This window comes from Oryctolagus cuniculus, chromosome 12, assembly GCF_051225735.1.
Source record: "Oryctolagus cuniculus isolate XC-2025 breed Fujian yellow rabbit chromosome 12, ASM5122573v1, whole genome shotgun sequence".
Lineage (NCBI taxonomy): Eukaryota > Metazoa > Chordata > Mammalia > Lagomorpha > Leporidae > Oryctolagus > Oryctolagus cuniculus.
Genome location: NC_142878.1, coordinates 85405311 through 85432452, shown reverse-complemented (window position 1 = coordinate 85432452; position 27142 = coordinate 85405311). Strand labels below are relative to the sequence as shown.

General features: G+C 47.5%; 1 long non-coding RNA gene across 1 annotated transcript; it reads right to left on the bottom strand.

Moving 5' to 3' along the window:
* Positions 1–1345: 1345 nt before the first annotated feature.
* LOC149123138 (uncharacterized) lies at positions 1346–26623 on the bottom strand. Its single transcript, XR_016218226.1, has 3 exons — positions 26549–26623; positions 2858–2925; positions 1346–1661 (listed from the first exon to the last, which is right to left on the bottom strand). It is a non-coding gene; the product is annotated as an uncharacterized LOC149123138 (long non-coding RNA).
* Between the last annotated feature and the right edge of the window lie 519 nt (positions 26624–27142).

Here is a 27142-nt window from a genome sequence, read left to right as displayed (position 1 = left end):
TGGCAGTCAGGGTTCTAGACTATGCGGTTTTTGTTTGCTTGTTTTGGAAAGGCTGGGTGCTATGGGGCAGACACAGGCAGGTGGAGATCTTCCAACTCACTAGTTCACTCCCCAGATATCAACAATGGGGTTGAAGCCAAGACTCCACCAGGGCTCCCTTGTGGGTGGCAGGGACACAACTACTTGGGCCACCACTTGCTGCTTCCGAAGCTGTGTCTTAGCAGAAGCTTGAATCAGAAGTGGAGAAAGAGCAAACCTAGGCCCTCTGGTGTGAGCGGCTGATGTCCCTAGCGGTGCAATGCTCTGTGCACTGCTGCACCAATGCCTGTCTCTAGGTTACCATTCGAAGCTGAAGCTCTGCCTACCTCTGGCAACTTTCTACCATGACCCCCAATGTAGCATAAAACGAGAATGCAAATGAGGAGAAGTTTCAGACTGTTGTTTTATCAACCTCAGCAGCACTTTTCACCATCTTAGAATCACAGCCTGGTTAAGCTGCTGCCTTGGATGCCAGCATCCCTTATGAGCACCGGTTCGAGTCCTCGATGCTCCACTTCCGATGCAGCTCCCTGCTAATGCACCTGGGAAAGCAGCAGAAGATGGCGCAAGTGCTTGGGCCCCTGCACCCACATGGGAGACTCGGATGGAATTCCAGGCTCCTGGCTTCAATTTGGCCAGTCAGCCATGTGGGGAGCAATCTGTGTGTGTGTGTGTGTGTGAGTGTGTGTGTGTGTCTTTCTCTCTCTCTCTCCCCTTCTCCTTCTCTCTGTAACTCTGACTTTCAAATAAATACATGCCTTTAAAAAAAAAACAGTCTATAACAGTGATGAAAAAAATCCTCTTAGTAAAACAAATGTTGTCAGTACATGATTTTTCCTCCCAGGCACACACAGTTTTGTTGTTAACTACGTGCTATTGCTCTGTTATACATACAAAGTGGTATGTGGATCGGCACCATTTACTGAACATAAAGGGAAACCAACTGATTACAGCAGGACAGGAAATGTAAACAGCTGATACTTTCAGGCACAAGTGAGAAGTTGTGGCAGAAGTTGAAAAGTCTGAATAAATGGCATCAATTCAGATTTATGTTAAAACCTGGGACCAAAACGCAAAAGCATGTGGAATTAGTTTAACTTAAATCAGTACTTAGGGCTGAAAATAGAAGGTTTTGTTTTTTTCAGTGGAAAGAAATCTAATCTCCTAAATCAGTTACAAAGTCCTAAGATGTAATTACTCATGGTTGTTTTTTTGTTCAGTGTAAGGTTGAGAAAAGGCAAGTGTTGATAGTTAATTAATGTTTTAAAAAATGAGGTTTTTTGAAAGATTTATTTTATTTATTTGAAAGAGTTACAGAGAGAGGTAGAATGAGAGAGAGAGAGAGAGAGAGAGAGAGAGAGTCTTCCATCCGCTGGTTCACTCCCCAGATGACCGCAATGGCCAGAGCTGAGCTGATCCGAAGCCAGGAGCCAGGAGCTTCTTCATTTCCAGGTCTCCCACGTGGGTGCAGGCCCAAGGACCTGGGCCATCTTCCACTGCTTTCCCAGGCCATAGCAGAGAGCTGGATCAGAAGTGGAGCAGCTGGGACTCCAACAGGCACCCATATGGGATGCCGGTGCTGCAGGCTGGGGCTTTAACCAACTGAGCCACAGCACTGGCCCCTAAAAATGTTTTTTTAAAAAAATGTTGTGAAGTATGTTATGCCACAGATAGTAAAATGCATGTGTATAATATGCAAGAATGAAAACAACGCAGAGCCTGTGTACTGTGCACTCAGCATGGCGTATAGAAAGTTTCTAGTACTTTCCAAAACCCACCCTCTGGATGTCTCTGCCCCATAGCATCCTTTCCTCTCCCTTCAGACAAGGCAGACTGGGCTGGGAGTGTGGAGCTGCAGGTTAGGCTGGTGCCTGTCACTGATCCAGCTTCCTGCTGATGCACCTAGGAGAGCAGTGAAGGATGCCCCAGGTACTTGGGCCACTCTGCCTCAAGTGGGAGACCTGGATGGATGGAGTTCCCGGCTCCTGGCTTCAGCCTGGCCCAGCCCTGGCAGCCATCTGTGGGGTGAACCAGCAGATGGAAGATCTGTCACTCTGCCTTTTAAATAAATAAATCTTTTAAAAAAAATAAAAGGAGAAAAAGAAAAGACAGTTGTCCTGAAATTTGTGTCAATTATTCATTTACTTCTCTCTTTTTTAAAAGATTTATTTATTTATTTATTTGACAGGCAGAGCTACAGCGTGTGAGAGAGAGAGAGAGAACGGTCTTCCTTCCGTTGGTTCACTCCCCAAGTGGCCGCAATGGCCGGAGTTGTGCCTATCTGAAGCCAGGAGCCAGGTGCTTCCTTCCGGTCTCCCATGCGGGTGCAGGGGCCCAAGGACTTGGGCCATCTACTGCTTTCCCAGGCCACCGCAGAGAGCTGGACTGGAAGAGGAACAACTGGGACTAGAACTGGGGCCCATATGGGATGCTGGCGCCGCAGGTAGAGGATTAACCAAGTGAGCCAGTAGGCGCCAGCCCCTGCTTTTCTTTATAGCTTTACCCACATGTACGGAGACCTTGATGGTATATTATTTAGCTTTCCATGTTGTAGACCTTTATACAAGTGGAATCACACTGGGTATATTTTTCTACTAACCTGATTTTCTTTTCCCACCTTCAACACTGCTTTTGAGATACGCAAACTTCAGTTCATTCAATTTTATGGTGTGATATGATTCCATTGTGTGGTTATACCACCATTCTTAATTCATTCTCCTGTTGGTGGAATTCAGGTTGCTTCTGATTTGGCAAAGTTCCAAACTGGGCTTTCACGACCATTCTCTTAGTGCACAATTTGGAGCTCCTCCAGGCTTACCTAGTGTGGAAGTGCTGGGTCCTGGGTTATGTGCCTTCTGCAGAGTCACAGCACCGCGACCGCCACACCTGGTGGGAACATGAGCCAGAGAGCAAGAGAGAGAGGTCAATAGAGAGACGAAGCAAGAGAGCAAGCCAGGGAGGCCGCACCTGCTTTCTAACAATCCCTGCCACAGGAACTCAGCCAGTCCTGCCAGACCGAATCCAGAGCTGAGTGTGTCTAGACGCACAATCCATTTATGAGCATGGAGCCCTTAGGGCCTCAATGCCTCTGAGACCTCACCAGCTCTATATTTCAGGGAATTAACCCTCAGCAGGGGTTTGGGTGGGGGACAAGCCAGATTCAAACCACAGGAGTGATTTAGGAAAATTCAATTTTTTTCTACATTTATGAACTGTCATTCTTTTATAGAGAAGAGCTACCACCCAGGTTTTGCAGTATCTACACAAATGGATCCCTTTTTTATACAGTCCATTACAGCCCATTACTGTCATTATTAATTCTGATGCTCAAATTGCCCTGGGTTGGACCACGGGCGCCTCCTCAAGCTGGCTGCTGTGTGTTCTTTCGTCCAGCCTGCGTCGTCTTTGAACACGTCCTTGGCTTCTGGCACAATTCGATTTTCCAGGCTCGTCTTATGCTTTCTTGGAATCAGCTATTTCTCTAAGGAGCCCTCGCTCCTTTTAGTGAAGAAACTATTTTTAAAAAAATTACAGGCGCCCCAGCTACCAGGGCCCCCTTGTTTCCAGGCCCCTTTGGCGGGCATACTTGCTGTACCTAGTACAGAAAATCATCACATCATACCTCCAATTCAAATCCAGTACCACAGGGTTATCTTTCTTACCTAGTTCCATTTTAAATGCTCCCACAGGGAGAACTTTGGTTCCCCCAAATATCAATATATTTGCTTATTTATCTGTTCTACAATTATACACAAAATAGTTTAAGAATCATTATGCTGGTCACTTTACTAACTACAAACTTACCAATTAAAAATTCGAGATTTTTTTGGTAACTCTTTTGGTCCTTAGGGTGTTACCAGCTTTAACTATATGGTTGTCAAAGGCTGCTTAAATTATTTCTTCTCTGGTGTTACGTGAGCAAGGTTACATTGATTGTGTCTATATTTACTTTTAGGCTTTGATTCAGTCTTCCTTTTTTATTTTCAGTGTGCGATACATTTTCTTGGTTTTGGAATGTAGCCCTCATCTTGTTGTCAATGAGACTCCTGCAAATTTCTCATGGTAACTTCAGAGAAAGTTTCATCTGCTACAACCACCCCAACCAAACAGTTTGTTGGTGAGTCTCGTTTTGGAGGACTGTTGTAGAAAATCTATGACATCAACAAAACAATGAGCAGAGACCGGTGCTGTGGCGCGCTGGATGAAGCTGCTGCCTGTAGCACCGGTAGCCCATATGGGCACTGGTCTGAGTCCTGAATGATCCATTTACAATCCAGCTCCCTGCTTAAGCACCTGGGAAAACAGTAGAAGATGACCCAATTGTTTGGGCCCCTGCACCCATGTGGGAAACCTGGATGAAGCTCCTGGCTCCTGGCTTCAGCCTGGCTTAGCCCCGGCTGTAGTGACCATCTAGGGAGTAAACCAGCAGATGGAAGATCAATTGATCTCTCTCTCTCTCTCTCTCTCTCTCTCTGTAACTCTGTCTTTCAAATAAAATAAAGAAACACCCTTCTACTTCATGGTAAGGTCTTTTGATACAGAGACCATGTCTTTGGGTCCCTAGGGCCTAAGAAATGACCAACACATAAAAGTTGTTCAATAAATCTTTATTGAATCAATGGAAGGATGAAAAAATACATAAGTGGAAAGGAAGAGAATCTCAAGAAGCTAAAATGGCAGACTGGTTAACGTCAACTAGTTAATTAGGATTAAACAAAGTATGATATCAATGTGATGAAAATAAACCTTCATGTAAAAATATCCAGAATGTGGGATCCCTGTCTTAGCAACAATGTAAAGAGAGATTTCACGGACTCAGGATACTGCTGTTCAAAAAGCTGGAAACTCTAGTATATTTTAGACTTCATTAATACAAATATGTTCCATATTTGTAAAATATGCAGATAAATCCCACTGCCCCTTGTTGTGCTCAGATGATACTGATGTCTGTAGCCCATCCCAGGCCAAAACATTTTTTAAAAGAAGATTTATTTGTTTATTTGAAAGGCAGATTACAAGGAGGCAGAGGGAGAGAGAGAGAGAGAGAGAGAGAGAGAGTCTTCCATCCACTGGTTCACTCCCCAGATGGTCACAATGGCTGAAGCTGTGCTGATCCAAAGCCAGGAGCCAAGAGCTTCTTCTGGGTCTCCCATGTGGGTGCAGTGGCTCAGGGACTTGGGCCACCTTCTACTGCTTTCCCAAGCCATAGCAGAGAGCTGGGTCAGAAGTGGAGCAACTGGGACTTGAACTGGCGCCCATATGGGATGCTGGCACTGCAGGTGGCGCCTTTACCTGCTATGCCATAGCACCGGGTCCCTACACATTTTTTTATTTAATAAATATAAATTTACAAAATGCAACTTTTGCATTATTGTGGCTTTTTCCCCCATAACCTCCCTCCCACCCGCAACCATCCCATCTCCCACTCCCTCTCCCATCCCACTCTTCATCAATATTCATTTCAATTATCTTTTTATACAGAAGATCAACTTAGTATATACTAACTAAAGATTTCAACAGACTGCACCCACACAACCACACAAGATGAAGAGTATATAGACTACTATTTGACTGTAGTTTTACTGTTAATTCTCACAGTACAATACATTAAGGACAGAGATCCTATGTAGGGAGCAGGTGCACAGTAACTCCCATTGTTGATTTAACAATTGACACTCTTATTTATGACTTCAGTAATCACCCAAGGCTCTTGCCAGGAGCTGTCAAGGCTATGGAAGCCTCCTGAGTTCACCAACTCTGAACTTATTTAGTCTGGGCCATATCACAGTGGAGGTTCCTTCCTCCCTTCAGAGAAAGGTGCCTCTTTCTTTGATGGCCCGTTCTTTCTGCTGGGATCTTGTTCACCAAGATCTTTCATTCAGGTCGTTTTTGCCACAGTGTCTTGGCTTTCCATGCCTATGAGACTCTCATGGGCCTTTTAGCCTGATCCAAATGCCCCAAGGGTTGATTCTGAGGCTGGAGTGCTGTCTAGGGCATTTGCCATTCTATGAGTCTGTTGCCCTACACATTTTTTTTTGAGAGTGACAGGTTTAGAGGCATGTAACCAGGAAGTTAGAGTCTAAAACTCAGGCCAGCATCGTGGCACAATGGGTTAAGCTGCACTTGTTCAAATCTTGGCTGCTCTGCTTCCAATACACAGCTCCCTTCCAACGTGCCTGAGAAAGCAACAGATGTTCCAAGTGCCTGGGTCCCTGCCACCATGTGGGAGACCTGGATGGAGTTCTAGGTTCTTGGTTTGGCCTGACCCAGCGCTGGTTGTCGTGGCCATTTGGGAATGAACCTGCAGATGGAAGATCTCTCTCTTTCTTTCTTTCTTTCTTTCTTTCTTTCTTTCTTTCTTTCTTTCTTTCTTTCTTTCTTTCTTTCTTTCTCTTTCCACCTTTTAAATAAATAAATCTTAAAGCCAACAAATCAGAGTCTGAAAAGCCTATTTGGGTACTAGATGGTAGAAGTTTCCATTAGAGAAGATCTTAAGGTGAAATAACAAGTCTCATCAGCTATGTTGAAATTCTGTCATGAAAGAAAAAGATTAGTCATTTTGCGGGGCTTCCAATGGCAGAACTAAGCCCCATTTGCATGAAGCATGGAGGCTGAGTTGAGCCCAGCGTGGGGAAACACTTTCCTGCAGGGTTCAGCAGAGAGGGAATGAGCTCCTCCCTGTTGGAGAGCTCCAAACATGCAGAGGTCTGTGGCTGTGTCAGATGCTGGCTGTGCGGCCACGGTTCAGGGACGCTGGGAGGGCATGGCCTGTTCTGGGTTCTACCAAATGCAGAAGGAGCTGTCCAACCTCAAGAGTCCATGCTCCAAAAATAACTTACATGAAGGAGCTCTGTGAGCGAGACCCCAGTGGAAAGAAGGGGCTATCAAAGAAGGATGTACTCTTCTCTGACAGGAGGAGAGAACTTCCACTTTGCATATGGCCCTGTCTAAATACCAATAGAGTTTGTAGACAGACTCAAAAGGCTTCCATAGCCTTGGAAGCTCATGTCAAGAGCCTCGGGTGGTCACTGACATCAAAACTAAGAGTGTGTTGGTCTTCTGTATATAAAGTGAATTAAGAACAAATCTTAATGGCAAATGGAATGGGAGAGGGAGTAAGAGGTGGGATGGGAGGCAGGTGGGAGGGTGGGAATGGAGGGAAGAAACACTGTTTTCCTAAAAGCTGTACATATGGAAGTTGTAGTCATTAAATAAAAACCTTAAAAAGAGTACATGCTCCGAGTTGTTGGCTGAGTGTTGTCATCCAAGAACATTGCTGTTCTCTAATAATTATATTTCCCCAATATTGGAGGATTATCTACACATACACGTATTCATAGGTGCGACTTCCGTGTCCTTCACCATGTGTCTCTAAACAGTAGCGCATTCAGATCACTAAATACCAATCCTTAAAACACTTTATAGTAAAAGGGATCCGTGGTGCGGCGTGTAAGCTGCCTCCTGTGATGCTGGCACCCCATATGAGCTCTAGTTTGAGTCCTGGCTGCTCCACTTCCAAGCCAGCTCTCTGCTAATGCATCTGGGAAAACAGCGAACAATGACCCAAGTGCTTGGGCCCCTGCCACCCATACAGGAGACCTGGATGCAGCTCCAGGCTCCTGATTTCAGCCTGGCTCAGCTCCAGTCTTTGTGGCCATATGGGGAGTGAACCAGTGGATGGAAGATCTCTCCTCTCTCTCTCTCTCTCTCTCTCTCTCTCACTTTCCCTCTCTTTCTGTGTGTGTGTGTGTCTTCTTCTCTTTGTAACTTTGCCTTTCAAATAAATAAATCTATTTTTAAAAATTATTTATTTGATTATGGCATCAGTAATCACCGTAGGCTCTTGTCATGAGTTGCCAAGGCTATGGGAACCTTTTGAGTTCACTGACTCTAGGGTGATTACTGATGCCATAAACAAGAGTGTCAATTTGTGAAGTCAACAACAGGAGTCACTGTGCACTTACTCCTCATGTAGGATCTCTGTCCTTAATGTGCTGTACATTGTGATTTAATGCTATAACTAGTACTCAAACAGTATTTTTCGCTTTGTGTTTCTATGTGGGTGCAAACTGTTGAAATCTTTACTTAATGTATGCTAAACTGATCTTCTGTATATAAAGAGAATTGAAAATGAATCTTGATGTGAATGGAAGGGGAGAGGGAGCGGGAAAGGGGAGGGTTGCGGGTGGGAGGGAAGTTATGGGGGGGGGAAGCCATTGTAATCCATAAGCTGTACTTTGGAAATTTATATTCATTAAATAAAAGTTAAAAAAAATATTTATTTGAGAAAGAGTGAGACCGAGCACACTTTCACCCACTAATTTACTCCCCAAATATCCTCAACAGCTGGGCCTGGCTGGAACCAGGGGCTGTGAACTCAAACTGGCTCTCCCACACGATGGGAACCTGGCCACTTGAGCTATCCCTCCTGCCTCCCATGGTCTGCACTGGCAGGAAGCCGGAACTGGGAGCAGGAGCAGGGCACCAAACCCAGGCACTCCGGTGTGGGATGCAGACTTACTAACTGGCATCGTCATAGCTAGGCCGAACAACCACCCCTAATACTTTCTTTCGTGATTCACAGTCAATGAGAACGGACTAGAAGGTCTGAGAAGACATTTATTTTAACTTCAAATTTCCCGGATTTAGTTGCCAATGGAGCCCTATCTATATTTTCCCTACTAGACAGCTCTTCTTCCAAGGTTCCTGCCTGCTTTGTTTTCGTGTCCTCTTCCCTTTGGGGTCATTTCATGCTGTTTCTGCAGAACTGTGGCGTCTAACGCCATTCTCTCAACTGTCCACAAGGTGGCTCTGCTCGCCTTAGAAAACAAACCTGCTGCTGTCCACCATCTGCCCTGCAAGGACCTTGCACCGGAAAGGTTTGAGTCTGCTCCAACAGGTGTCAGGGCGCGGGAAGGCTGGTTCAAGCGGACACGTGGGTTACGGTAGGACCACTGCCACCTGACCCACGTGGGTAATATTTCCCAAACAATGTACAAAGCTCTAGGGTTTCTGGTTGTCCCTTCCCGGTTTCCATCCTGAGGACCCGTTTGCTTAGTGTTCCCGGGAGCGACTCTTCTCCCTGTTTGTTACTGAAGTGCAGAAGCACCTGCGGTCTGGGAGGAGCCGTTCTCCTTAAGTCTGCTACTTTCTACCAAGCACTCGAGTGAGTCAGAACAGAGACGTGAAGCAGGATGCTGAGCTGTTGGGCAGTGCGCTCTCTGGTCTACTCATCACTGTTTCATTCCTTTCAGTCAGCAACCAAGGAACAATATCTTGGCATGATATCATGTTTGCATTATTGGCAAAGAATTAATTTTTGCAGATATATGCATATTTTATTTATTTGGAAGGTAGAGTGTCATACAGGGAGAGACAGACAGACACACACACACAGACACAAACACACAGAGATGGAGAGACAAGAGGGAGACACAGAGATCTTCCATCCATTGATTCACTCCCCAAATGGTTACAATGGCAGCTCCAGCTGTTGTGGCCAATTAGGGAGGGAACCATCAGATGGAAGACCTCTCTTTTTCTCTCTCTCTCTCTCTGCCTCTCCTCTCTCTGTGTAACTCTGACTTTCAAATAATAAATAAATCTTAAAAAAAGATAAAATAACTATTGATACTTACCACACATGGATGAACAGCAAAAGTATTATGCTAAGGAGAAGCTAGATATAAAAAACCCACATATTAAATAATTCCATTTATATCAAATGTCCGTAAGAGACAGACCTACAGAGATGGACAACAGATTTATTGTCGGGACTGTAGTTAGGAGTGGAGATTACCTTGACTGGGTACCAGGGACCTAACCTAGGGGATGAAGGGTTCCAAAACTGTGTTATGATGATGCTTCTACAGCTTGGCAAAAATCACCGAATTTTACATGTAAGATGAACGAATGTTATATGTAAATTATACCTCAATAAAGTAAAAGATTGTGAGTCACACTCTGTCTCCCCAGTGCAACAGCACAGCTGAGTTCCAAGATGCCCAGTGCTCCCATTTTATGGGCCCATGGCCGAAACTGTTTTGCTTCCTGTAGACTGCTCTTGTCTTCGTTTCTGACTCTCCCAGGTCCACTAAATCAGTCCTCTCTTGTCCATTCATTTCCAGTGTTTGAGTGTCACCGGCCTCGCTCCTCTGATGTGTTCTCACCAGCTTTGAGCTTGTGCCCTTTTTAGTCTGAGTTCTTGCCACGGTTCTGCTGATCGACCCAGGACCTTTGCGATCTTCTTTGATCTCCACGTTAGTAGCCATGGCGTCTGGGGTTGCCGGGGTCACACATACTGGGTGATCGCACCTGCCTGGGCAGCTCGTTGGCTGCGTGGTTAGCTGCCTTGCTAGCCTGACTCAGATGTACGCTCCCTGTCATAGGCTTGATGTAACTGAGAGCCCCTGTGCCGGACCAGGCCCTTTGCACGATGCCGTTCCAGTTAAGCTCCCCTTCCACTCCGTCATAACCCAGGTGCCACATCCTGCCAGGAGGCAATACTGAGAGACGTGGGGGGTGTGCCCTTTACTCCCGACTGATCTCATCTGCTGACGGTTTCTTCCTGTGGCTGCCTGTGATTTATTGCACACACCTGTGCATGAGCATAGCAGGTGTCTGGGAGCGGACCTGCTGGCTCCTGACTTGTGGCCATCACAGGGGCTTTTTTTCCCAGAGCCTTGAACCAACTGAGAAGTTAAGTATTGAAATCATACAACTTTTAACTCAGGGTAAAAGGAACAGAAGCTGACTCTGTATAACCATGCCATTGATTACACAGGAAGCTGTAAGAGTGAAAAACAAAACAAAAAAACAGTGGGGATTGGCATCAGATGGCTTTGCACACACCTCACACACCTTGCTGTTAGAACATTGTGAAAAGAGACTGAGGGAGGAGACAGAAGGGCCCGGTCAGGTTTTATTCTGCTTCTCCGCCCTGTTCTATGAGAGTTTTGCATCTTTCATGCCAGTGTGAGTTTCCTCACTACGGCTGTCAGCTAGTCATGTGGTGTTAGGTCAGCCGTGTAACAAGGGATGGTATTCAGATACGTGCTGATCAAAGTGTGGCAGCTCGCACCCATCTGAGGCTGGTCCCTGTGGTTCTTCCGTGCCAGCGATTAACGCTATACATGCTGGATTGCAATGAGGTTCAGCAAGTTCTGGTTGAGGGGCTAGAACAACTGGGGGCAGGCAGAGGCTTTGGGACAACAGCTTGAAAAATTAATAGCAGAGAAATTTAGGAGACTTGGAGCACTAGCTCTTTGCCACCTGGTTTGGAATTGTTTCAGTATTGTCATCACTGCGCTAGTGTGTAATGGCTGCAAACTGTACAGACTGTGGGCCTTGTGGAGGCCTTGAACCGTGCAGGTTAGGATTCTCTGAGCACGGTGAAGTCCTGTATAAGGGAAATGTAAGAGCTTTTGAGGGTACATGCTTCCTTTTGGGGAGGTAAGGACTCACAGGGGTGATTCTGAAAATGCCTGGTGTTCAGATAAATCTAAGAATGGAGCATGGACGGTGGGTGGGCCCTGCAGAGCAGGCCTTTAGAAGGCATGGGGCCAGAGTGTGGGTAGGAGGACGGAGGCTCTGGGAGGGGGGAGACAAAGCGAGCAAGCCCTCTGGGGCTGTTTCCCATGGTTTCCCTTCCCCTGTCCCTCACCTGTGCTCTGGGATGAGCGGACAAGGTCTGAAGAGAAGAAAATCATGTTTCAGCACTGACCCCGTCAGGAAGTTAATTGTTTTCTACTGTGGGGAGGATAATTAAAAAGCGTGTGGCTCAGTAACTACTTGATGATGAAGACTGCAACAGTGCTAATAGCAAAGCGAAGGGGAACAAGAGATGGGACCTGGCACTCAGAGGCGGAACGGCTGTGAGGGAATAAGTAACAGGAGGCATGTTTCAGAGCACCTTGGAATTATCTCTGCTCTATCTCCTGACTTACTCATTTAACACAAAAATGTATGGCATCTTATGACAGGTGAGGATTTGCTTCTTACACAGCGCTGCCATCACCCCATCCTTCTAATACATTTTATTTTTCCTAAATAGCAGAGAGACAGAGATCTTCCATCCGCTCACTAATTCCCCAAAGGCCTTTAACATTCTGGGGCAGAGCCAGGTCAGAGCTTTGGACTCCATCCGAGTCTCCCACATGGGCAGCAGGGACTCAAGTACTTGCACCGTCACCTGCTGCCTTCCAAGGTACAAATTAGCAGGAAGCTGCAATTGGGAGCAAATCTGGGACTTGAACCCAGGTCCTTTGGTATGTGACATTGCCTAGCGGTGTCTTAACCACTGCACCAAATGTCTACCCCACCCCCGACCTACTTTCATAGCAGGTTTCAGTTACCCCAGTACGCAGGGTCTGACTCCACAAACCTTGTACACCGGAGTCACTGCACACTTGAAGCCACTGTGTGCTTCGAGTAGACCACTACCATTGTCTCCTGCGCCGAGAAACCGTTTCCTTCTGAAATGAGTAAACGCACGTTCTCCCAATTATGTAGCTAAGTGCTTTTTTAAAAGATGTGGCTAACTTTTTTTTTTTTTTAAAACGATGTGGCTAATTTTCCAGTGTCCCCAACAAGCACTCACTGTCCCATGTGGTCAGTCCTATCATAGAGTCTACTGGGGCCTGCTTCTGCAAGAGACCTCTGCGGTCCTGCTCCCCCGCGGCTGGGTCTGGAGGCTGTTGCAGGGCCGCTGGCCCTTTGTCAGCCACCGGGGAGTTCCTCTGGCCTCCTTCCTGCTTGGACCCTCTGGATCCTGAACCACCTGCTGTGCTGGGTATCTTCCATTTGTCCTTCCAGACTAGTTGTTGATACCACTCTGAGCCCCAGAGCATTAACTTGTATGCACTTCCTAAATGTCCCTCCTTCGCCTGCAGGTTCTAGAGGGCTGGGAAGCCCGGGTAGGAGCCTGGAGGGCAGGGTGGAGGTGGGGGGCAGGTACTGATGACAGCAGCTCCTGCCAGGCCCAGCTGCTGTGGACTGGCTCTGCCAGGCCCAGCTCCTGTTGGGGAGTAGGGGTGGCCCTTGCCTCTCAGGATTCCGACAAGCGTTCCTTTGCTTGCTCTTTCTGGAGGGCTGACTTCCCAGGGGCACTACACCATATCGTGCAATTTTCCTCAGACTCTGCCGTCAGCTTTGCCAGAAGCTTCTTTCGTAAACTCTATGCAGAGGGCCCTGCGTGCGTGTGCAATCTGTCTCTTGCCTGGGTTCTGAGTACTTCAGTGGTTTAGTCTTTTATTCTGGTGGAACTGCAGGTGAACAGTTTCCCAAGAAAAAGTAAAATTAAATACAATTACATTCAAAAGGCAGAGAGAGAGGCCTATGCTGTGGCAAAGCAGGTTAAAGCCCCGGCCTGCAGTGCCGGCATCCCATATGGGTGCTGGTTCAAGTCCCCGCTGCTCCATTTCCCATCCAGCCCCCTGCTAATGTGCCTGGGAAAGCAGTACCACGTGGCCCAAGTGCTTGGACTCTTGCACTCATGTGGGAGACTACAGAAGACGCCTCTGGTTCCTGGCTTTGGATTGGTGCAGCTCCAGCTATTAAGGCCATTTGGGGAGTGAATCAGCAGATGGAAGATTTCCGTCTCTACCTCTCTCTGTAATTCTTTCAAATAAATAAATCTTAATAAAATTTAAAAGAAAGTTAGTTTTGCTTAGTCCAGTGGCAATCAGTGTTTCTGTACATGTCCACCAAAAGCCTCACTACCTATTTAAATATGCCTGTAGTTTACTTTTTGTTTTTTAAAGATTTTATTGGAAAGTTTTACACACACACACAGAGAGAGAGAGAGAGAGAGAGAGGTCTTCCATCTGCTGATTTCTCCCCAAATGGCCACATAGCCAGAGCTGGGCTCCTGGATCCGAAGCCAGGAGCCAGGAGCTTCTTCCAGGTTTCCCACACAGGTGCAGGGTGATCGAGGATTTGGGCCATTTTCTGCTTTCCCAAGCCATAGCTGAGAGCTGGATGGGAAGTGGAGCATCCGGTACTTGAACCAGCACGCATATAGGATGCCGATGCTGCAAGCCGGGGCTTTAATTTGCTGTGCCACAGTATTGACCCCGCCCAAAGTTTACTCTTAAACTTTAGCGATAGTTTAGCTATACAGAGAATTCCAGGCTGAAAATGATTTTCCATTACTACAGGGAAGTAAGGGGTCAGACTTGGAAACAAAGCTCAGATCTTAGCTCACTTACTAGTTGTGCTTCTGGCCAAGCAACTTGTGTGGCAAGAGCTGCCAGATGTAGCAAATAAAAATACAAGTGCCCAATGATGTTTTAATTATTTCTAACTGCCTGTGTATATGTAACTGAGATGTAAGAAAAACATTGCACAGAACATATTTAAACTAAAAATTACATGTTGTTTACCTGAAATACACTATCCAAATTGAATGCCTCTACGGTTAAACGTGTTTCCGTAATGCTCTCCTTAAGGGCTCCTTGCTTTGTAGAATTTGCTTATAAAATCCCTCATGTTGGGCCCCACACTGTGGCGTAGCAGGTAAAGCTGCCGCCTGCAGTGCCAGCATCCCATATGGGCCTCGGTTCGAGTCCCAGTGCTCCACTTCTGATCCAGCTCTCTACTATGGTCCGGGAAGGCAGCAGAAGTTCTTGGGCCCCTGTACCCACATGGGAGACCTGGAAGAAGCTTCTGACTTTGGATCGGCACAGCTCTGGCTGTTTCGGCCAATCGGGGAGTAGACCAGCAGATGGAAGATCTCTCTCTCTCTCTCTCTCTCTACTTCTCCTTCTCTGTGTGTGTGTGTAACTCTGACTTTCAAATAAATAAATAAATAAATAAATCTTTTTTAAAAAAAAATCCCTCATGGGGCAAGTGCTGTGGCGTAGCAGGTAAAGCTACCACCTGCAGTGCCGACATCCCATATAGGTGCTGATTCGAGTCCTGGCTGCTCCTCTTCCAATTCAGCTCTCTGCTATGGCCTGGGAAAGCAGTAGAAGATGGCCCAAGTGCTTGGGCCCCTGCACCCACATGAGAGACCCAGAAGAAGCCCCTGGCTCCTGGCTTCAAGATTGGCCCAGCTCTAGCTGTTGCGGCCAATTGGGGAGTGAACCAGTAGATGGGAGACCTCTCTCTCTCTGCTTCTCCTTCTTTCTCTCTGTAACTCTGACTTTCAAATAAATAAATTAATCTTAAAAAAATCCCTCATGTTTACAGTCTAAGTCCTAATAACATTGTAATGGCTTCTGCAGTGGTGGCCTGCAACTCATTTCATTTTTCAGTTCGTTCAACCTTTATTAATGAAAAAAATTCTCAGCATTAGTGGATTTTTTTAAAGATTCATTTATTATTTGAATGGCAGAGTGACAGAGAGAGAAAGAGAGAGAGACAGACAGACAGACACGTTTCATCTGCTGGCTCACTACCCAAAATGGCCACAATGGTTGAGGCTGGGTCAAGCTGAAACCAGGAGCCTGGAAATCCTTGTGGGTCTTCCACATGGGTGCAGGGGCCCAAGCACATGGGCCATTTTATGCTGCATTCCCAGGTGCATTAGCAGGGAGCTTGATTGGAAGTGGAGCAGCCAGGACACAGACCAGTGCTCTAACACAGGATGCTGGCTTTGCAAGAGCCACAGTGCCGGCCTGCATCGTTAGTGTTCTGAGCCAGTGTGTGGAGAGCATGTACGGGCAACTCTGAGAACTGCTTTTTTTTTTTTTTTTTTTTTTTTGACAGGCAGAGTGGACAGTGAGAACCATTGGTTCATCCCCTAATGGCCGCTGCGGCCAGCATACCGCGCTGATCCGAAGCCAGGAGCCAGGTGCTTCTCCTGGTCTCCCATGCAGGTGCAGGGCCCAAGGACTTGGGCCATCCTCCACTGCACTCCCGGGCCTCAGCAGAGAGCTGGCGTGGAAGAGGGGCAACCGGGACAGAATCCGGCGCCCCGACCAGGACTAGAACCCCATGTGCCGGCGCCACAGGCGGAGGATTAGCCTATTGAGCCGCGGCGCCGGCCAAGTCAGCAACTCCGAGAACTGCTCTTCTAATCCCATCTGTCGATGCACAGGAGACGATCTTAAATGGTGTATGTGGCTTTTCCACTCTCCAGGACTGCACTTCAACTCCTAACCAAGGACTTCTTAAAACGTTCCCTGACAAAATACAGAGCATTGTCATTAACTTCTTCCTTGCTTTCTCAAAACAGCACTTGAAAATTTCACTTGTTCCTTTCCCAGAAGAGTAGTTAGTTATCACCCATGTGACAAGGGACAAGAATTCTTCAAGGGATGAGGCCATTTCAAAAGACAGGGCAAGTGCCATAATAATTACCCACTTCAAGTAGGAATTTCTTTCCCTGCTCACAGATAACATTGCTCCTTTTAAGGACAGCGTTGACACTTAAAGCAGTAGGGTTTTAAAAAATTTTTTTTGGTCAATGTTTTTTTTAATGCGTTCAAGTTCCTTTAAGCAAGGCAGTACTTCAAAAGTGCTATCTACTCTCTTTCCAATTTGCATAATCCTATTGTTAAAGAGATGCTGAAAGCCAGCAACAAGAAATTAGTAGACTTTGCTCATTGCATGATTTCAAACATCGACTGTATTTGTAGAAGGAGCCAGCGAGAATGCTGGAGAACCCACGAAGAATGAATGAGGGCGAGAAGACACCAGAACAGACTGGAAAAGCCAACGTGCAGGCTCCTTTCTCCCTTCTCCCAGGAGGGGTCACACAGCGCTCTGCCCAGGGAAACCCAGTGGTGTCTCTGCCCAAGGGTTAAAAACTTTTAATTAAACTTTTTATTTTAGATTTATGGAAAAAGGTCAAAGATAGTAAAGTCCCCACATATCAATTTTCCTATAATTAATATTTTATTTGAAATACGGCATGTTTATCATGAATCAATATCTATATGTTATTAACTCAAGCCCATACTTCAAATTTTTGTAGTTTTTCTTTTTTTTTTTTTTTGAAGATTTATTTATTTTATTTGAAAGTCAGAGTTACACAGAGAGAAGAGAGGAGAGGCAGAGAGAGAGAGAGAGGTCTTCCATCCGATGGTTCACTCCGCAATTGGCCGCAACGGCCAGAGCTGCGCTGATCCGAAGCCAGGAGCCAGGAGCTTCCCTGGGTCTCCCACGTGTGTGCAGGGGCCCAAGGACCTGGGCCATCTTCTACTGCTTTCCCAGGCCATAGCAGTGAGCTGGACCGGAAGAGGAGCAGCCGGGACTGGAACCAACGCCCATATGGGATGCTGGTGCTTCAGGCCAGGGCGTTAACCTGCTGCGCCACAGCGCTGGCCCCATGTAGTTTTTTCTTACCTAGTCTCTTTTTTTCTGTTTCAGAATTCCCATACTGAACACCACATTACAACTGATTGTCTTATCTCTTTAGGCTCATCGTGACTATGGCAATGTCTCCCTCTTTCAAACTGTGTTGTTGTGTGTTGATCTGAAGTTGTTTCCAGCTAATGGTGGTTACTTGTTCCTAATTTGGAACTTTGGTTAAAGAACGATTTTCCCCCATCTTAAATATGAAAAATAAGCACTTTCACTTCTTAATCTTTTTTTTTTTTTTGTCTTCCCTCAGCCAAAGCTGCAGGAGAGTGGGGTCTCCAGGAATTGCCCAGCTGTTCCTTAGTGGGTAGGACCTTCAGTTTAGTGTTGCCACGTAAGCACCAAGGACTGCCAACGGAAGAGTTCTAATTGCGGAAATCTTATAAACTGTTGGAAAACACAGACGATAAGACATTTAGGGGAGTCTTACACAGTCAGTGTAGGATGCAGGACAAAATCATTAAACACAAAAAAGAGTTCACAGAAAAATGCATCTTATGAAAAAGTTACGCATGGATTTCAAACTGGTTTGCACCCAAACAGATTCATACTAGTTTGTTTTAACATGCCTGAATAGGACCTGGCTGTAGGCACTAAGAAGTTTCAGACATCAGTTTGGTCCACGGCCGTAGCACCTGTACACCCTCGGCCTCCTCTGAGCTCGGAGGGCATCAGCTTGAAAACAGCCCCAATGAGAGCAACTTGGTCCAGTGCCGCGGCTCACTAGGCTAATCCTCCACCTGCGGCGCCGGCACCCCGGGTTCTAGCCCCGGTCGGGGCGCCGGATTCTGTCCAGGTTGTTCCACTTCCAGTCCAGCTCTCTGCTGTGGCCCAGGAGTGCAGTGGAGGATGGCCCAGGTCCTTGGGCCCTGCACCCACACGGGAGACCAGGAGGAAGCACCTGGCTCCTGGCTTCGGATCGGCTCAGTGTGCTGGCCGTAGCAGCCATTTGGGGGGTGAACCAACAGAAGGAAGACCTTTCTCTCTGTCTCTCTCTCTCTCACTGTCTAACTCTGCCTGTCAAAAAAACCCAAAAAACAAAAAAAAAAAAAAAAAAAAAAAAGAGGGAGAGAGCAACTTGAATTCTGCTAAAACTGAAGCGCAAACACACATCAAATGGACGGTGGCGTTTGAGTGAAATGGTGAAATCATTGATGCCTTACCAAAAGTTTATGGGGTCAATGCCCCAAAGAAATCAGCGGTTTACAAATAGATTAGCTTGTTTTAAGCAGCCACCTGCAGTGCCAGCATGCCATGTGGGCGCCAGTTGGAGTCCCAGCTGCTCCTCTTCCAATCCGGTTCTCTGTTGTGGCCTGGGAAAGCAGTAGAAGATGGCCCAGGTCCTTGGGCCCCTGCATCCACGTGGGAGACCTGGAAGAATCTCCTGGCTTCTGGCTTCGGATCAGCACAACTCCAGCCATTGTGGTCATCTGGGGAGTGAACCAACAGATGGGAGACCTCTCTCTGCCTCTCCTTCTCTCTCTGTGTAACTCTTTCAAATAAATAAATACATCTTTAAAAAAGAAAAAGAAAAAGATGGGACATGTCACATTAAAAAAGACCGCAACAGCAGACAATCTACATCAATTTCAGAGGAAAAAAATTTAACTGTTTGTAGCCTAATTTCAGAGGACTGAAGAAACAATAGCCAACATCACAGTCATCTCAATTGGTTCCGCTCACACAATTCTATTGATTTACGTATTTGCTTAAGAGTCAGAGGGACAGAAAGAGAGAGAAATCTCCCATCTACTGGTTCACTCTCCAAGTGCCCACAACAGCCAGGCCAGGGCCTTCTTGGCGCCACTGGGCTTTTCGTATTTTCTGTTCCTGGATGTTTTACAATATTTCACCTCAAACATGCTTCCTGCTCCCCTCACCCATAGGCACATCTTTCCAGTGAGGCCGGGCGAGGGGACGTGACCCACCCGCTATCCCGGGCTGGGAGGATCCACAGCCCAGCCCTGGGGTCCCACAGGAAGCTGGGATTCATGGCCACAAGGCAGAGGGCCACCAGCTTGGCTCCAGCCCCAGTCTCTGACCTCTACCCTCTGACGTTGGCCAGGTGGCTTCTCCTCCCTGGGCCCCCAGGTGCTGCCTGTGCCGTGAGGGCCCTTGGGAGGCTCTGAGGCTCAACGTGCGGATCATCCAGGGAGGGGGCTTCACAGTGCCCTCGTCCCCACCCCCCAAGACAAGGCCAAGACCCTACTGCTTCCTCTGAGCATTTTATATTTCGACGATTACTTACATAGGCCGCACGGAGAAGAGCGAGCCGGAAGTACTGGTTCCCTGCGGCAGAGGAGGCCGAGGAGACGGAGGGGCTGGATGCCGGCAGGGGGCGCTGTGGGGCTGACAATCTGCAGGCCATCCTGGAGGAGGCGGGCACAACGCCCTGTTCCTTGGGCAAATGGGAGGGAGCCGCCGGCTCGCAGACGCCCCCCCAGGGGAGACGGCCTGGAGCAGCGCCCATGCCTGACATCCGACCCCGTTCTCCAAGGGCCCCAGGTTGTAGCCAAGTCTCAGAAGAGCAGTGCTCCTGGTCCCCTGGAGTCAGTTTGTCATCTGTGTGTCTTTTTTTTTTTTTTTTTTTTTTGAGAAAGCATCTGTTAAAATATTTTGCCCGTTTAAACATTCAGGTTTTTTGTCTTGTTATTGAATTGTTAGGAGTCCTTTATATATTTTTCGCATATGCCCTTCGTTGACATATTTTTTGCAATTATTTTCTCTCCCTTTGTAATTTTTCAAAAATTTATTTTTATTATTATTATTGGTGCGCTGTATCTAAGAAATGTTCTCCTACTTTTCTGGATTCTAGAAATTTTACAGTTTCACTGTTTCATTTATTTTTTGTTTGAAAGAGTGACAGGAAGTGCTCCAGGGTACTGGTTCATTCCCCCAAATGCCTATGAAAGATGACACTGGGCCAGGCCAAAGACAGGAGCTTGGAACTCAAGCCAGGTCTCCCACATGGGTGGCAGGGACCCAAGGACTTGAGCCATCACCTGCTGCCTTCCAGGGTGCACATTAGCAGGAAGCTGGATTCAGGAGACAGAGTTAGGACCTGAACCCAGGCCCCCCAATAAGGGATCAGGTGTTCCAAGTGGCACATTAACTGTTGGGCCAAACACCTGCCTCATCCTTACATTTAGGCCTATGGTCTATTTTTAAGTAATTTCTGCTGTGGTATGAGATAGAAGTGGAGATTTGTTTTATCCCACACAGACATCCATTTGTTCCAGCACCACTTGTGGAAGATTCTCCTTGCCTCATGGAATTACTCTGGAAAATTTGTAGAAAATCAGTCTACCCCATACAGTTGTATTGATTCTCTTGTATATTTCTTTGAATGTTTATCTGTATCTGGTGCCACAGTCTTTTTTTTTTTTTTTTTAATTACATGAGATACTCGATTCTCTTATTATAAAATAGACTTTGTGTTGGATGATTTTTTTTTAGAAGTTCTATTTGAAAGGCAGACTTACAGACAGGCAGAAGGAGAGAGAGAGGTCTTCCATCTGCTGGTTCACTCCCCAAATGGCTGCTACAGCTGGAGCTGGGCTGATCTGAAGCCAGGTGCCAGGAGCTTCTTCTAGGTCTCCCATGAAGGTGCAGGGTCTTTGGGCCATCTTGTACTGCTTTCCCAAGCCATAGCAAAGAGCTGATTCTGAACATATTACCCCACTTCCTACAGCTCACATACAATTTCCCTGTGAAACCACCTGGGCCCAGTGCATTTTTGGAGAGTGAGGGTTGCTCTTGTAATTTCCTAGAAGAATATCCTTGTCATCCACATTTTCAAGTATATTTGATTCATGTCGAATGAACTAATTGAATTAATTTATTTTTTTCTTTTTGTTTTCTTATTTTTAGTATTTGTACTCTTCTCTGCTTGATTATTTTTCAAAGAATTGCATCATATTCTTAGAATTATATCTATGAAGTACATAAAATCTGTTTTTTATATAAAAAGAATCTACTGTTTTAAATTTAACTTTCAAAGAACCAGCTCTTACATTAATTCTACCATTTCCTGTTTTATCTAATGACTTTTCATTTTCAACTTTATTAATAAATTCCTTCAGTATGCTTTTCAGATTTTTGGAGCTGAATGAATAATTAGGTAACTTTAATTATATGACAAATGAATTTTGGGCTATGTTACTCTGAGAAGAGCTTTAGCTGATTCTCAGAGGTTGTGATAGCTGATGCTTCTATTATTTTCTGAGTATTCTGCAATTTTAGTGTTTATTTTCTCTAGGTGGTCACCACCTTTTTCATCTCCTAATTTTTAATTTTGTCAATTATATTCAGACAAGATTGTCTGCAAATTTTTCAATCTACTACTTCTACTTGGAGGGATTTATTCTCTGGTCTCTTTTTGGTATGAGTAATTGTTGATTTTATGTTTTCAAGAGCCTTTGAACAAATAGTCTTTTTGAATCAGTAGGGTATAACATGTTAAAATCTACCAATCCTTAAATTTTTTTTTGTAACCAATTCTTAAATTTAAAAGCTGAGAAGGTGTTTTTGCATTTAGTGAGAATACACTCGGTTTTTGCATTATAGGTCTTTGGAAATCATGAAGGCATTGTCTGTCCCTCACCGGGTTCTCCCTTTTGTTTCTCTTCCCTTTTATCTACTGTGTATCTGATATCATCATTCAGTCATTATTTCTGGGCCCTTCACTTAACAGGCAAGTGTTGAATGCAATAGTCTAGAGTTCTTCCTTTATAAAGGAGAGAAACACATGAAACTCATTAAATTCACAAGGCTTCCTGCCCCTTTTTGTGAGCTAATGGACTTGCACACATACCAGAAAAAAACAAACTATGCAGGAGTTTGGTCTCTGTGAGGGTTGTAATAGGATAATAACTTTAACAGTCTGAGGCTGTCCGGTAGGGCTGAGGGCATGTGGGCCCCTCACATATAGGTAGAATGTCCTTCACAAGGAAGCCGTCAGCTGTGGCTGGAAAGCCTGTCTCCAGACCGGCTCGCATCCCTCCTACTAATAGCTTCTCCTCCCCCCCCACCTTTTTTTCTTTTTGACAGGCAGAGATAGACAGTGAGAGAGACAGACAGAGAGAAAGATCTTCCCTCCGTTGGCCCACCCTCCAAATGGCCGCTACAGCCAGTGCGCTGCGTGGATCTGAAGCCAGGAGCCAGGTGCCCCCTCCAGGTCTCCCATGCGGGTGCATGGCCCAAGGACTTGGGCCACAGCAGAGAGCTGGACTGGAAGAGGAGCAACCGGGACTGAATCCGGCGCCCCAACCGGGACTAGAACCTGGGGTACCGACGCCGCAGGCGGAGGACCAGGCCAGTGAGCCGCGGCGCTGGCCTACTAATAGCTTCTTGTGCAGCATGTGTGACCTTGTGGCCTTTGAATCACACCTTCCAGGTGGCTGCAATCTCACCCAGAGCTGGCAGGGGAGGGGCTGAGCCCCTGCATGATCCCCAAGCCAGTCAACATACATGTGTGAAACCCCCTGTCCAATTATTAGGTAGGAAGTCAGATATGAGCTTATGTGTGTGTAACAAAGGCCTAAAGAGAAGACGTCTATGTCCAGCATATGCATCTCAAAGTCATCCCAATAACCTTACCTACATCCTGCCCTGCCCCACCTACCCGATAACCTGCCAGGTGGGGGTCCCCGCCCCTTCTGCCTGATAATCTTCCAGGTGCAGCCCAGTATCTGCATTTCCAATATGCATCCTGCCCTGCCCCTTCTACCATCCTTCCTCTAAGGCTCCTCTAAGGTGGGGCAATACCAGCCAGGCTTCCCCCTGGCTGATAACTTTAGGGAGAAAACTCAGGAAGGAATTTTTCGTATTTACATCCAAAAACTCCTTTGTTCCAGGAGGAGAAGAGGCAGGAAGGCAAGACCCATCCCCTTAAAAAAACGCCGGCCTCAACCGGACTGGGCACCCAGTCCTCTGCCTCTCTCCTGAGCCGCCCACCTGGCCTGGCCAGGTGTACTCTCTGTATTCAACCATGTAACCTCGCTCTCCCCCAGTCTGAGTGACTGGGCTCTCTCTCTCATTTTCTGTCTGGAGGGGTGCCCATCTGTTCTTACGGATGTCCCTACCCTAATAAACCTTGCTATTTTGCTTTCCACTACTCTCTGTCTTATGCCAGAATTCTCTCTTGTGTGAAGACAAGGACCCTGCCATTCACAGATAACACAATGGGCACCCCAACAGGATAACCCAATGAAGAGACAGTAATGCCTTAAAAACCCAGGGCACTTCCTCAAAGCCAGCGTCCCGCTGAGGCATCTCCTCTTGGACAAGATGCTCTTTCTATCGCTTGTGTGTAGGTGCTGGAAAGCAAGGAAGGCTGAGGGGGAGGCTGGCGACAGTGACTGCCTCTGAGGGCCAAGGCAGAGGGAAAGAGGACTTCCTCTTTGACTTCACATTCCTCCTAACTCCTGGATATTTACATGACACTCTACAAATGCAATTTTTTTGACAGGCAGAGTGGACAGTGAGAGAGAGAGACAGAGAGAAAGGTCTTCCTTTACCGTTGGTTCACCCTCCAATGGCTGCTGCAACTGGCACGCTGCGCTGATCCGAAGCCAGGAGCCAGGTGCTTCTCCTGGTCTCTCATGCGGGTGCTGGACCCAAGCACTTGGGCCATCCTCCACTGCCCTCCCCGGCCACAGCAGAGAGCTGGACTGGAAGAGGAGCGACTGGGACAGAATCCGGCGCCCCAACTGGGACCAGAACCCAGGGTGCAGGTGCCGCAGGCAGAGGATTAGCCTATTGAGCCACAGCATGGGCCAAATGCAATTTTTTTAATAGCCCTCCACAGGGGCGGCTGACCGTGGCCCGACCCTGTGGCCCACGGGTAGCAAGCACGGTGTCTCCCTTTCTCTGCTCTGCCAGTCTCCACATTCCTGTTCTCCCACTCACGTTCAGGGCAGCTGCGGTGCACCGCTCCTTTCCAGCTGTCTTTGGCGCCCCAAAGTCGCCCAGCCTGAGTGACGGCAGCAGGCAACGTCGCTACCCACCCAGACATTTTCTCCTAACAGAATTGATCTGCCCTTGTCCCCTTCTTTGAAATTCCTTTTTCTCAAGGGAAAATGGATAGTCATTTGTGACAAAAGCTACCTTGCAGCTTCTCAGGCAGTTATCCTAATCTGTGAATAGTTTTTGAAACACACACGTGAAAATGAGATGGACGATGCATCGTCACCGTTAGAAACTATCCGTGATCCCACCCAGAGTGAGGGCACTTTTTTTTGTGGTTTCTGCCTCCCCTTCCTGGGGAGCTGGGGGGCCAGCGAGGCGGGCGGAGTGTGAAGCACGGGGCCAGGGGCCCTGGCCGTTCTCCTGGGTCTCCCGGGCTGCTGTGTGCAGTAGCCCTGAGGACATCTAGGCGGACTGAGGTATTTGCAGGTAAGGAGGCGCTGACACGCCACAGCACAGGTGCGCAGGTCTCACGACACAAGGAGATTCCTTCCGGCTCAGGCCTATGGGGCTGTGCCCTGCACAGCTGCTCGGCCTGACAGCTTTTTCCTGTGTGGGTGCAGCGGTCCAGTGTCAGCTCCCTCGATTTCCCCCGTCAGCCCTCTGGCTTTCTTCGCGCTGGGGGCTTTCTGAGCAGCAGACTAGCTCTCACATCATCACCCAGGTGGGGTTCCCGGAACATAGAAGGTCCAGGCCCAGTGCACCTTTTCCTCTCGATGCATCCTTGTTTGCTTTGGAGCTCTGGATCTGCTTGTACCTTGCTTCCTAAGAGACCTGTGTTTATTTTAGAGCTGTTAGGGGGACTTCAGAGAGCCGGGGGCTAAGCCCCTCATTTTCCAGATGAGGGCCTTAGGGGTCAGGGAGGAGGAGGGTCTTGCTCACTGCCAGACAGCCGAGGACAACAGAGCACTGGCAACAGCCCTGCGGCAGCCAGCTTCAGCTCCCAAGCCAGCAGACCATCTTGTTAGGTAGGAAGTCAGAAATGAGCTATGTGTGTGTGACAAAGGCCTAAGGCATTGACATCCACATCCAGCATCAATACCTCAAAGTCATCCACGTCCAGCATCAGATCAGTATCTCAAAGTCATCCTGATAACCTTCCAGGTGCAGCCCAGTATCTGCACTTCAAACGCCCTGCCCTTTCTATCTGATAACCATCCTTCCTCTAACCAGGACGAGACACTGGCCTGTCTGGTATCTTCAGAGAGGGGAAACTCAGAAAGGAATTTTTCGTATTTACGTCCAAAAAGTCCTTTGTTCCAGGAGGAGAAGAGGCAGGAAGACAAGACCCCATCCCCTTAAAAAAAAAACCCCGGCCTTAACTGGACTGGGCGCTCAGCCCTCTGCCTCTCTGCTGAGCCGCCCGCCTGGCCTGGCCAGGTGTACTCTCTCCACTCAGCCATGTAACCTCGCTCTCCCCTAGTCTGAGCCACTGGGCTCTCTCTCTCAGGTTCTGTCTGGAGAGGTGCCCATCCGTTCTTACAGATGTCCCTACCCTAATAAACCTTGCTATTTTGCTTTCCACTTACTCTTTGTCTCATGCCTGAATTCTTTCTTGCGCAAAGACAAGAACCCCTGCTTCTCCAGTAACAATCTCACACCAGAGAATACAGCTCTCAAATTTCCTAAAAGTTCCAGTGTCAAAGGTCCTAACCCACTATCAGACCACACACTTCAATTTTCTAGAACCCTTAGACCTACCTCACGAGGGGGATTCCCGACAAGGAAACCACAGGCTTAACTCTCAGGTTGCAGTTCTCCTGTGGAGAGTCTTTCTGAGAGACACCTATGAACCATCTCCCCAGAAAACTCCCCTTTCCACAAACGCTTTTGTGTGCAATTGTGAGGGTTTGACAGAGCGCTGAAAGCTTCCCAGTGCCTGCAAAGATTCAGAACCCCAGACGGCAAAACAGAACTGCTTCAGGTACCAACGGGGCACTCCCCCTCGCCGCTTAGCCTTGGTCTGGGGACTGCAGCGGCCACGCAGGCAGTGCATTGGCAGTGGTATAGACCAAGCTTTTACCACACCAGAAGCTCACCTCCTCTCTGAAGTACTTCAACTTCAGGCGCAAACGGGAGAATCCAGAGGGCCAGCCCTGACTCCAGGAGGCGGGGAAGCTGGACAACACAGAAAGCCCAAGGCTCCCGCAAGACACTGAGCCCAACGAAGTGGCTCAGCTCACTCAGAAGGCTCCGCTGCGGTATCCCAGCCCCTCGTCGCCAAGCCCACTGTGCTTACCGTGACTGCCTTCAGAAAGGATGCTCTCAAATGTCATCCTGATGAGGTCCAGTGGGACCCTTTATGCAAAACTGCAGCCCCACCCCCCAACTCTGTCCCCTCCCTATCTCACCTCCTGGCTTCATTTTGCTCTACAGCAATTGCCAAAGTCTAGCCCTGGGGAATGCAAGCTTTCTCTCTTTAGGCTCCAGGCAGCGCACGCTTTAGGCTTTGTGAACCAGAGTATTCTCCGTCCATCTACTGAACTCTGCTGCCCCAGTTCCAAAACAGCTTTAGGGGGTGGGCATGCTGGGGGGTTGAAAAAAGTAGAAATGTCAGTATTGGTAGGAGAGGATGGCAGGGCCACAGCCGGTGAGGGCTGTGCAGGTGCAAGCTGGGCGTGCTCAGGTTGTGAGTACCACGATTCCAAGAGGAGTCACAGAAGGGCCTTTTATCCTCAGACAACTGTGGGGTCTGCGGTAGCACTCTGAGTTTTGCCCACGAGGAAAGAGATAAGAAAGCCCTGGAGACGATTTTTTTACTTCGCTGGGAAGCAGCAGACCCAGAATGGAGAGAGACTTTTGTCACAGTCGTACCCTGGGTTAACAACTCTAC